At 41.4% G+C, this 9,793-nt stretch overlaps 8 non-coding genes across 8 annotated transcripts; all 8 read left to right on the forward strand.

Moving 5' to 3' along the window:
• The first annotated feature begins 34 nt into the window (after positions 1 to 34).
• On the forward strand, positions 35 to 107 carry Trnar-acg. Its single transcript has one exon. It is a non-coding gene; the product is annotated as a tRNA-Arg (tRNA).
• A 75-nt stretch (positions 108 to 182) lies between these two features.
• On the forward strand, positions 183 to 255 carry Trnar-acg. Its single transcript has one exon. It is a non-coding gene; the product is annotated as a tRNA-Arg (tRNA).
• A 76-nt stretch (positions 256 to 331) lies between these two features.
• Positions 332 to 404, forward strand: Trnar-acg. The gene has a single exon. It is a non-coding gene; the product is annotated as a tRNA-Arg (tRNA).
• A 76-nt stretch (positions 405 to 480) lies between these two features.
• Positions 481 to 553, forward strand: Trnar-acg. Its single transcript has one exon. It is a non-coding gene; the product is annotated as a tRNA-Arg (tRNA).
• A 76-nt stretch (positions 554 to 629) lies between these two features.
• Positions 630 to 702, forward strand: Trnar-acg. Its single transcript has one exon. It is a non-coding gene; the product is annotated as a tRNA-Arg (tRNA).
• Positions 703 to 778: 76 nt separating this feature from the next.
• Trnar-ucg lies at positions 779 to 851 on the forward strand. Its single transcript has one exon. It is a non-coding gene; the product is annotated as a tRNA-Arg (tRNA).
• Positions 852 to 926: 75 nt separating this feature from the next.
• Trnar-acg lies at positions 927 to 999 on the forward strand. Its single transcript has one exon. It is a non-coding gene; the product is annotated as a tRNA-Arg (tRNA).
• Positions 1,000 to 1,074: 75 nt separating this feature from the next.
• Trnas-acu lies at positions 1,075 to 1,147 on the forward strand. The gene has a single exon. It is a non-coding gene; the product is annotated as a tRNA-Ser (tRNA).
• The last annotated feature ends 8,646 nt before the right edge of the window (positions 1,148 to 9,793 follow it).

The raw sequence follows: 9,793 nt of genomic DNA on the forward strand, positions 1-9,793 counted from the left end.
GAGAATTCCTTTCTCTGTATGTGTTTCCTTCACCGGCCCTGTGGCCCAACGGATAAGGCATCTGACTACGAATCAGGGGATTCCAGGTTCGAATCCTGGCAGGGTCGTATATATGGTTTTTATCAAAACCTATTTCCGTTCCCTAAAAGAGAATTCCCTTCTCTGTATGTGTTTTCTTCACCGGCCCTGTGGCCCAACGGATAAGGCATCTGACTACGAATCAGGGGATTCCAGGTTCGAATCCCGGCAGGGTCGTATGTTTTGTTTTTAATTAAAAGCTCATTCCCTTCTCTAAAAGAGAATTCCTTTCCCTGTATGTGTTTCCCTCAACGGCCCTTTGGCCCAACGGATAAGGCATCTGACTACGAATCAGGGGATTCCAGGTTCGAATCCTGGCAGGGTCGTATGTTTTGTTTTTAATTAAAAGTTCATTCCCTTCTCTAAAAGAGAATTCCCTAATCTGTTTGTGTTTCCTTCAACGGCCCTGTGGCCCAACGGATAAGGTATCTGACTACGAATCAGGGGATTCCAGGTTCGAATCCTGGCATGGTCGTATGTTTTGTTTTTAATTAAAAGCTCATTCCCTTCTCTAAAAGAGAATTCCTTTCTCTGTGCGTGTTTCCTTCAACGGCCCTGTGACCCAACGGATAAGGCATCTGACTACGAATCAGGGGATTCCAGGTTCGAATCCTGGCAGGGTCGTATGTTTTGTTTTTAATTAAAAGCTCATTCCCTTCTCTAAAAGAGAATTCCTTTCTCTGTGCGTGTTTCCTTCAACGGCCCTGTGGCCCAACGGATAAGGCATCTGACTTCGAATCAGGGGATTCCAGGTTCGAATCCTGGCAGGGTCGTATGTTTTTTTTGGATCAAAACCCGTTTCCGTTCCCTAAAAGAGAATTCCTTTATCTGTATGTGTTTCCTTCACCGGCCATGTGGCCCAACGGATAAGGCATCTGACTACGAATCAGGGGATTCCAGGTTCGAATCCTGGCAGGGTCGTATATATTGTTTTGATCAAAACCCATTTCCGTTCCCTAAAAGAAAATTCCCTTCTCTGTATGTGTTTCCTTCACCGGTCCTGTGGCCCAACGGATAAGGCATCTGACTACTAATCAGGGGATTCTAGGTTCGAATCCCGGCAGGGTCGTACGTTTGGTTTTAACCAAAACCACCATTCCCTTCCCTTAAAAAGAATTCCCTTCTGTGTGTGTGTTTTCTTCAACGGCCCTGTGGCCCAACGGATAAGGCATCTGACTTCGAATCAGGGGATTCCAGGTTCGAATCCTGGCATGTTTTGTTCTACGGAAGCGGATTGCCGCTATATAATTTTTTTAATCTTTGTTATATTGTACTTAACATGCAACACGATCACGGTTATAGATTATCGTGTACGTTATTACCATTTACGTACACGATAATTGTTGTTTTGTTCATGTGCCGGCAATACGGTTCCGTTAAACTTGTGTCCAACACTCATGGAATGTTTTCCGTTCAAGAAACGGTGTCCGGTCCAGCTCCTCCAACGGTCCAACGACAGTAACATGGGTGCAACCAGATGGGAGGCAGGGGGGAGGGGTGCTGAAGCCCCGGCCAGAATCCCCCTTGTGCTCCCAAATGTGATCGAGGAAATGCACAAATGAATGCCTCCTTGAATACCGGTAAGGCCCCTGTCAGATGCAATTGTGTCCGCCATGCAATACTGTCCGCTCCGGACACTCTTGCATATTATGCAATCGTGTCCGGGGCTATGCAAAAACCGGCCGGTGGACGTACATCGACTTTACATGTATGTGCGCGTATTTTATGATCGCAGCGAATACCCATCCGCCGAACATTTCCCTTGTCATTCATGACATGCACTTTCTTGTAAACAAAATGGCGAACGTTTTCCGGCGACCAAGGGCGTTTAACTTACTGCAAGGACGGTTTTGCACGGGGGCGGACACAACTGCATATGCAAATGTGTCCGGGTGGACACCATTGCACTATGCTGCAGCGTCCGGGCGGACACGATTGCATATGCAAAACCGTCTGGCGGACAATATTGCATACGCAACAATGTCCTCTGGATAGTATTGCATAGAGGACATACCCCCCCTCCTATTAGTTAATATAAAAAATTGATAATAATAAAAATACAACTTATGTCTTTCCTTGCGCTTGCCGATGAAACAAAATAAAAATGTTTGGTTGCGCAACTGAGAGCAACCTAGACAACATTCTTGTAGAGCAAGTACAATGTGTCAAATAACATCGGGTACCATTCCCAAAATTGGAGCGTGGATTGATATAGCAGTCGTTATGGAATTGGAGCATGGTCCCTCTGGTATCATGAACGTCTGCTGAGCACAGACGTGGAATAACTTGAATGTGGGGTCAAGAGAGCAGTCTCTTACGCAATACGGTGGTGATCGTGGATCGTGAACGCCTCCACCCCACCCCCACCCTGGCTGCGCCCCCTGGATTCGCCCCCGTTCGTGCTACGTGTAGATAATCACTGATGTATTTTCATTATGTCTTTTCATTACTCGTGTCCCAACCTTGCACTGTAGCATGAAGACCTTAAGATGACTCGTCCTAACTTAAGATAAGACGAGTCCTAACTCTTTGTGAAATCGTGGCCTGGACACGTTTGGTTATTGTCAAAGATCATTCGTCTCACTTGGTGTATCCATGGTGTATCTCAACATATGCACAAACCTATGAAGATTCTGGCTCAATTGGTCATCGAAGTTGCAAGAGATGAAAGAAAAACACACCCTTGTAGCACATTATTTGTGCGCTTTCAATTTCAATCAGAGAAATGACCCCTTTCTCAAAAGCTACGTTACAGCAGATGGAGTCATTTCCTATAATGTTTTATACTATCATTACCGAGTAAGTTTTTATACGCTAACATATTTGTTTTGAGTCGATACCAAAAGTGTCCAGTGCCACTAAAGAAAAGAACAAGTCCAAGTTGTCTTCCTCATCGGATTTCAGAAATGGCGCCGATGGCATGTACGTACGTCCATCGTGCTTGAGAAATTGTGATGCAAAGTGTTGGAAATTGTGGTGCCCCCCCCCCCCCCCCCGCACACAATGTTTTCCTCCCCTATGAAACTGAGGAATTTTAAAGAATATTTCATTTTATTATTGTTCCATTGGGGGTTATTTTTGCATAATATGAGGAATAAAATTATGTCAAAGTACACATTAAAAGAATTAGGGTAACCAGCCAAATTACTATATACCTGTATCATTGCTGCGACTGGAACCTGGTTATTTCTTAACAACACCGCTGAGAGCGCGCAGACGTCAACCAAAGACTTGGAAACAAGTCTAACCCCAGATATGGACAACTCGAATGAAGTCGGCTGGATTCGCCGCCATTTTTGAAAGAGTCGATACAATTCTTGGATAAGCTGGGGCCCGAGAACCACTTCAGAAACTTATATTGCACAACATCAAAAGAGCGATAAAATAAAACATCCCGGGTTGTTTTATATCAAGGAAAGTCTAGACAAGTAAAGGGTGCAGCTTGTTATGCTTGATATCATGCGTTCCAACAAGAATGCGTGTTGCTGGTATGTTACACTTCAACGAAACAATTCAGAAGTACATTCCTTGTTGAAGCCACTTTGAGATTACAATACCCTGTTAAAATACCAAAAGATGTTTCTGACAAATCTGCATCCACGGGGCGATGCAAAAGCTCTCACTCTCCCCACATCAAGGTCCGTAATATATCATACCAGTTATGTGTCCAATGACGAAAGGCTCACGAAATTGTGTTTATGACGCAATCCGGCTATTGCTGTCAACACCTGTCAAAGATCCGGGGTTGTTTTTGCCGGAACTCCTTTTGTCCCGGAATATGGCCTCCGTGGAATTCGGATTGTAATAGGCTTTTGCAGCTGATTTTTGTTGTTTTGTTCTGTCATCACAACGCCGCTATTGTTTATCTTCAGATTGACCACGGAGAACTCTCGGGCCAGAAGATTGGACAACTGGGATGCCGGATGCATACCAGGTAAGCCTCCCCCATATCCCCATGCCACCTAGCCCCCCCCCCCCCCCGTACCCCAAAACCTCTGCCAGATAATAAAGTACACTACTATTGTTTCGTGATTGTTTCCTTTGATGAGCAGCAAATGAGGGGTTGCTCAATGAGAGGAAGAAGTACTCCAATGTGCAGAGAAGCAATTATGGTTAACCACCTTACAATGAGACGAAACAGTTTTTTTTTTAATAAACTAGAATCTTTGATAAGAATATATTTTGGTTCAGTGCCTGTCCCGGAATAAAAAGTATGCCCTTTGTGGGGAGAACTTCATCTTCCCAGACAGCAAGAACGCCACTTTCTTGTTGTGATGCTTGTCCTACACCATGCTCTCAAAATGTTACCCTACTTTGATCATTGTTCTTTTCCTAATTTCTGATGATTAAGTATAGGAGGGGAGAGGTGTGGTGTTACACCATGCCACATATCAAGCGCCAAATGTAGTTCTAGAGAAAATATGTCCAATGAAATAATTATGGTTGAGCTGTTCAGTTTGTGATGAATTGACACAAATGAGGGTCAACGAGATTACGCACTCTTTTGTAAATTAATGTTGGCCACTTGGCATCATGAGGAGCAAGGGCTCGGCATGCGGCATTGGTAGAAGGAAAAGCGCCCTCTATAGCACTCTGCCGACCTGAGGTCCGGGACAAGCAAAGACTAGCAGAGAGACGAACGAAGAAAAAAACCTTTCATAAATTCAGACATCGACAAGCGACGACAACAAATTACAGGGATAAACCCCCATTTTTTTTACGAGACAGAATAATATCGGCTGTTGAACCTTGAATCGTTTTACGGTGATTGACTGGTCTCTAGGGTAAGGTGTTTTTAGAGGTTTGTCTCGCTCGCTCGCGACTGACTGTTTTTTCTTCTGATACGACAGCTGTGATAAAGGTGTTGACTGTTGTTCCTTTTTGGTAGCTCAACAACAAAAACAACATGTGTTGGAGAGATATCCGTGATTTGCAGCCACTTCGTCCGTGGAAAAATGGTTTTGCAGATTACATGACACTGATTGATTTCGTATGATAAATCACGGAATTTAGTGGCTGTAACTGGTAAAGTCGTGAGACTGCAATTTTTTTTCAAATACTTGTATCAAACCTCGTTCCACAAGGACGATAAAATCATTAGCTTCTAAACAAGCTGAAAAGTGCATGTGAAGTCACATGCAGAAAGAACGCATTTTACAGGTGTTAAGTGTAAAGGGGGAACATATCTAGTTCTGTGAAAAACCTATATTCATATACATTTACGTCAACTACAGATGTCTTTGCAATATTCGATGGAGCCAAATCTCAAGAAAAGTCTCAAGTCCGAATGGGGTTACGCAACAATTAAATATTCAAGTCTGTTGTTTTACGTCACAAGTAGAGTCTTAAATATGTAGGGTTACGTCACAAGTAACGTATCGAGTCTGTTAGGTTACGCCTCAGGTCATGTCAAATATATGACAAAGTGCGTGATTAACAATATGCATTGATTGTTGTAAACCAAATCTCCCCAGTTGGAATGTTTTATTACGTAATTGAATACTATTGTAAGCAGTATAAAACCCATTGTGAACACACCTACTGCCGTCCAGAGGCGTGTGTGGCGGCCACTGTGGCTCTCAAACACTGGTCGAATGCATACAGAGCAGTTGGTCCCTTTTGAGTTGGAGATTCGGCGACCATTTTACACTGTAGCAACGTAATGAACACAGAATTGTTACGCCTGAATGTGTTTTGTATGTTTCATGTGATCCCAGAGGGTTGGAAGAAAACGCGACCATCACAAGCGTCTTGCCTAAGAACACAAGAATCTTTACCAGGATACGAACCCACACTTTGTTGACCCAGCCATCAACACTGGGGAGTTATGCGTATGGAAGACACGGTACGTTTCAATTTATTTTCTTGCTTCACCAGATATCCTAAATCACAAACGATCGGTTAAATGAAGATAATATTATGTTCCAAATTAAAAGTTTGGAGGCGTTAGTCGGGGAAATTGGATCCAGGGGAGGGGCACACCCCGAGGTATTTTCCCTTTATTTGGGTGTTTAAAACGTCATTCACTTCACTTTGCCAGTTCTGGGCCGACTGACCATCTTTCATCTCAGTTACCGTATAAATCTTGCAAAGTAATTAAATAAGCTGCACATAGCGCGTGTTCACTACACTACTGGTTGGTAACATGGGGAAACATTAGGCCCTTTTCGAAACCACTGTTTCGGCTCTGCGTACGTGCTCAGGGCTTCAGACGAGAGGACGGAGCCTTAAGCCGAATCCAAAGCCGAAGCCATTGTTTCGAAAAGGGCCATAGATTGGACGCATGGACATCTGAAGTCACAGTGACCTCGAGGCTGCCGGTCACGTGGTACGGATGTGCAGTCGACCCATAGAGTTAATTATAACTCTATGCGTCGACCCATCCAGCATTCATTTGCAGTCACATCATGGGCACACGTTCACATATAAAACATCATAATATGGATGTACATGGTTCTGTAATTATAATGTTCTCCGTTTCCAATAATATCGCTGCTTTTCAGAACCAGTGTTTTGCTTTGATACAGTGATTTCATTGTGCAGTGACGTAAGCTTTTCATACCTGTGTTTTGATTGGTGTTATATGTGATGTCGGCGCAGCTGACAAACATCACGTCGGACCAATCAAAACACGGATATTATGGAAAGCTTACTTTCGGTCGTCTCGATGTGTGACGTCAGATGTTCAGGCTACATGGCATGCTTTAATAAAAAAAAAAAAATGGCGCAGCGAGATCAATCACCCCTGGATACGAGGTTGTTTTGTATAATGGCGGCGGTGACGCACGCATTCAAATTAAAACTGTTTGCCTCTCCAGTTGTTTCTGCGTTTCAAATTCAGAATTCGGCCATTCAATTTCGTTTTGAGTCGAGTCAAATTCCTTTAGCACTCTGTTCAATTAAGCGTATCGTCATTCTTTTTCGTGACACACACGCCTCAAGAAGCGTCTGTGAATTTGAATGCTGCTTTGATGAATTGTTAAATTGAATGATTATTTTGTTAATTAGAATAACGTAAAAGTACATTTGACTAGTCTTAAAACGAAATCGAATGACCCTTTTCAGTAGCATTCAATTTCGTGCCAAATAGAATAAGCTGGTGGTTAAATTGGCTGCTCATTTTCCGAAATTGACAGAGAAAACCTATATTAGGCGCTATATAAATCGGATATATTAATTATTAGTATTATTATTTAATGAATGTAATTAGCATATTTTCGGGAAGGGTTAATTTGTCGAGTAAAATAACACGGTGGACTTATCGAACATAAGGGGTTTGCCCCAGTGTTACTGGTTTTATTTGCTGCATATTGCGCCACATTACCTTGTAAACCATTACATGGTGCTATGTAAAAGTAAAATGAGTAGGTCCCATACTACAAGCACAGGAAAATACTGTATGTTGAAAGCGCCTTGATCACCACAGGGTGACAGATTATAATATGCACTATGTAAGACACCACTACAACGACTATTATTTATTGGTTACCGCTATATAACCTCTTAGTGTTTACTTATGTCAATTACATTATCCATGGATTCTCATTCTTTGTTTGTTAAGTTTTGTTTATATGGAACATCTCATGGTGGGGTGAGTGAAGCTGTAATGGGGGTATTTAAAGGAAGTGCTTGACAAAACCCAAACATTTTTCTTCACGACTTCATTTCCATTTATCTTTTGTTGGTTTGAATGTATTGTTCATTTTGTAACCTATTGCATTTGGTTACTTATGAAATATGTGATCAGTGAAGTAGGAATATATGGGAATTTAGGAATTGCATGGTGAGGTATCAATAAGTATTAGGTTTATGGTAACACCATGTGTGTATACTTGCTGGCCAGATAATGTTCTTTTGAGAAGTTGTCTCGCTTTATATTCTACTACCGCAGAGTGTCGGTCTCAACGTTTCGACTAGTTTGCTCTAGTCACCATATGTGTATACTTGCTGGTCAGATAGTGTTCTTTTGAGAAGTTGTCTCGCTTTATATTCTACTATCGCAGAGTGTCGGTCTCAACGTTTCGACTAGTTTGCTCTAGTCATGGTCAGGAGACTGAAGAGTTGTGAGAGATATTGGCCTATTTTGTAGATACAAAAACACTAGCAAAAGAAGGTCGGGTCAACTTATGACCTCTGTCGTGTTCAACCCAATGGGTCAATAACAATCGAATCTCGTTCTCGGGGTTGATTTGAACATGCCCTTATCTGTGATTAAATAAGTATTCATAAATACCTCAGACAGTTTCGCTATTCCTATTGGTGAAGAGCACGTCACGTGGGTGTGTATAAACCTTTGTTTATGACCAGTACAAAGTTTTGAAACATGGGCGTGACACGCGAACTTGCACCTGTGCTTATAAGACGGTCGGCCATTTTATGGAGTCAAAATTTTGGCTCCACAAAATGGCCGACCGTGTTTCTTCGCGACGTAAAAGGAAAACCGTGCAATTTCAAGCCATGTTTGTGTGGATTATTTAATTTTAATTTTAAATTATCTATCTATCCATAAGCATTTCATAACAAACGGTGTCAAACCCTTTCAAAGACCAACTCGACCGATCCAAGGCAACGCGTTCCTTTAATGTTCTTTCTTTCTCTCTTAACGTCCCACTCTTATCTTGGGTGTTGTCACATAATGTACACCCTTAAACGAATACGTACACCGTGTTGTGTTATGATAACACTATTGCCAAATTAATTACGTTAATTGTGTTATTCTAACACACTATGAAGTTAATGTTGATTCTTATTTTGGTATCTAAATCTGACAAAACCCATTGTTGGCACCCCAAATTTTGCAGTGTAATCTCACATTTCCCCTGATATTGCGTCCTTGAAAATGTTCCAACCACTATCTGCATCAATGTGTTAAATTGTGTTTTACATAGTAGTTCTGGCTCATCCCGAGTGTGCTTAAAAGATTAAAACATTTGCCAATTGGTCGAACCGCGACCTCCATTTTGTTAACCCCTGAGTCACGTCCATGGAATACTGGTCGTCCTAAGTACTGTAATAAAGGCCTCTCAACATAAAGAAACATTGGAGACGAACATTTGCTCAAAAACACACAAAAAAAAAAAAAAACACTCACACAAAATAAGTAATAATAAAAAATAAAATAAAAAACACAAAACAAAAACACGCGCGCACAAAATAAAACAACAATAACGATGACCCCACCAACAAGAAAAACCCCACAAACACATAAACAACAAAAACAAAACAACATCAACGACGACAGCGAGTTAATATAACACTTATAGTCATTATATTTAAACATTTACGAAAGAAATAGAGAAAAACAGATAGACAGATGGATAGATAAAATGGTAATATAGATCAACGGATAGGGCCTATATTGGTAGAAATTAAAACAAAAATAAATAATACACAATAACAAAGAGGTGAAGAATAAAGTCACATGGAAATAATATTTGTTTTCTTCTTCAAACATTAGAGTATATGTTTATGAATATTAAAATAATTTTTTGAGAGATTGTTTGTAACGATTTATATGGTTAAAAAATAGATAAGGTTGTTTTGGGGTGACTCCCCCTACCCCTTTTGTGACGTCAATCGAGGCAGACTTTGCCTCGATCGAACATCGAACACACGTGCAAGTACATGAAAGTCCTACTCGTGAGTTTAAACGTTTAGAAACAAAAGTTTTTTTCTTGCATTTTTCCGGCAATGTCAACCAGGTGTAAAACAACTA

Source organism: Asterias rubens, unplaced genomic scaffold (assembly GCF_902459465.1).
Source record: "Asterias rubens unplaced genomic scaffold, eAstRub1.3, whole genome shotgun sequence".
Taxonomy (NCBI): Eukaryota; Metazoa; Echinodermata; class Asteroidea; order Forcipulatida; family Asteriidae; genus Asterias; species Asterias rubens.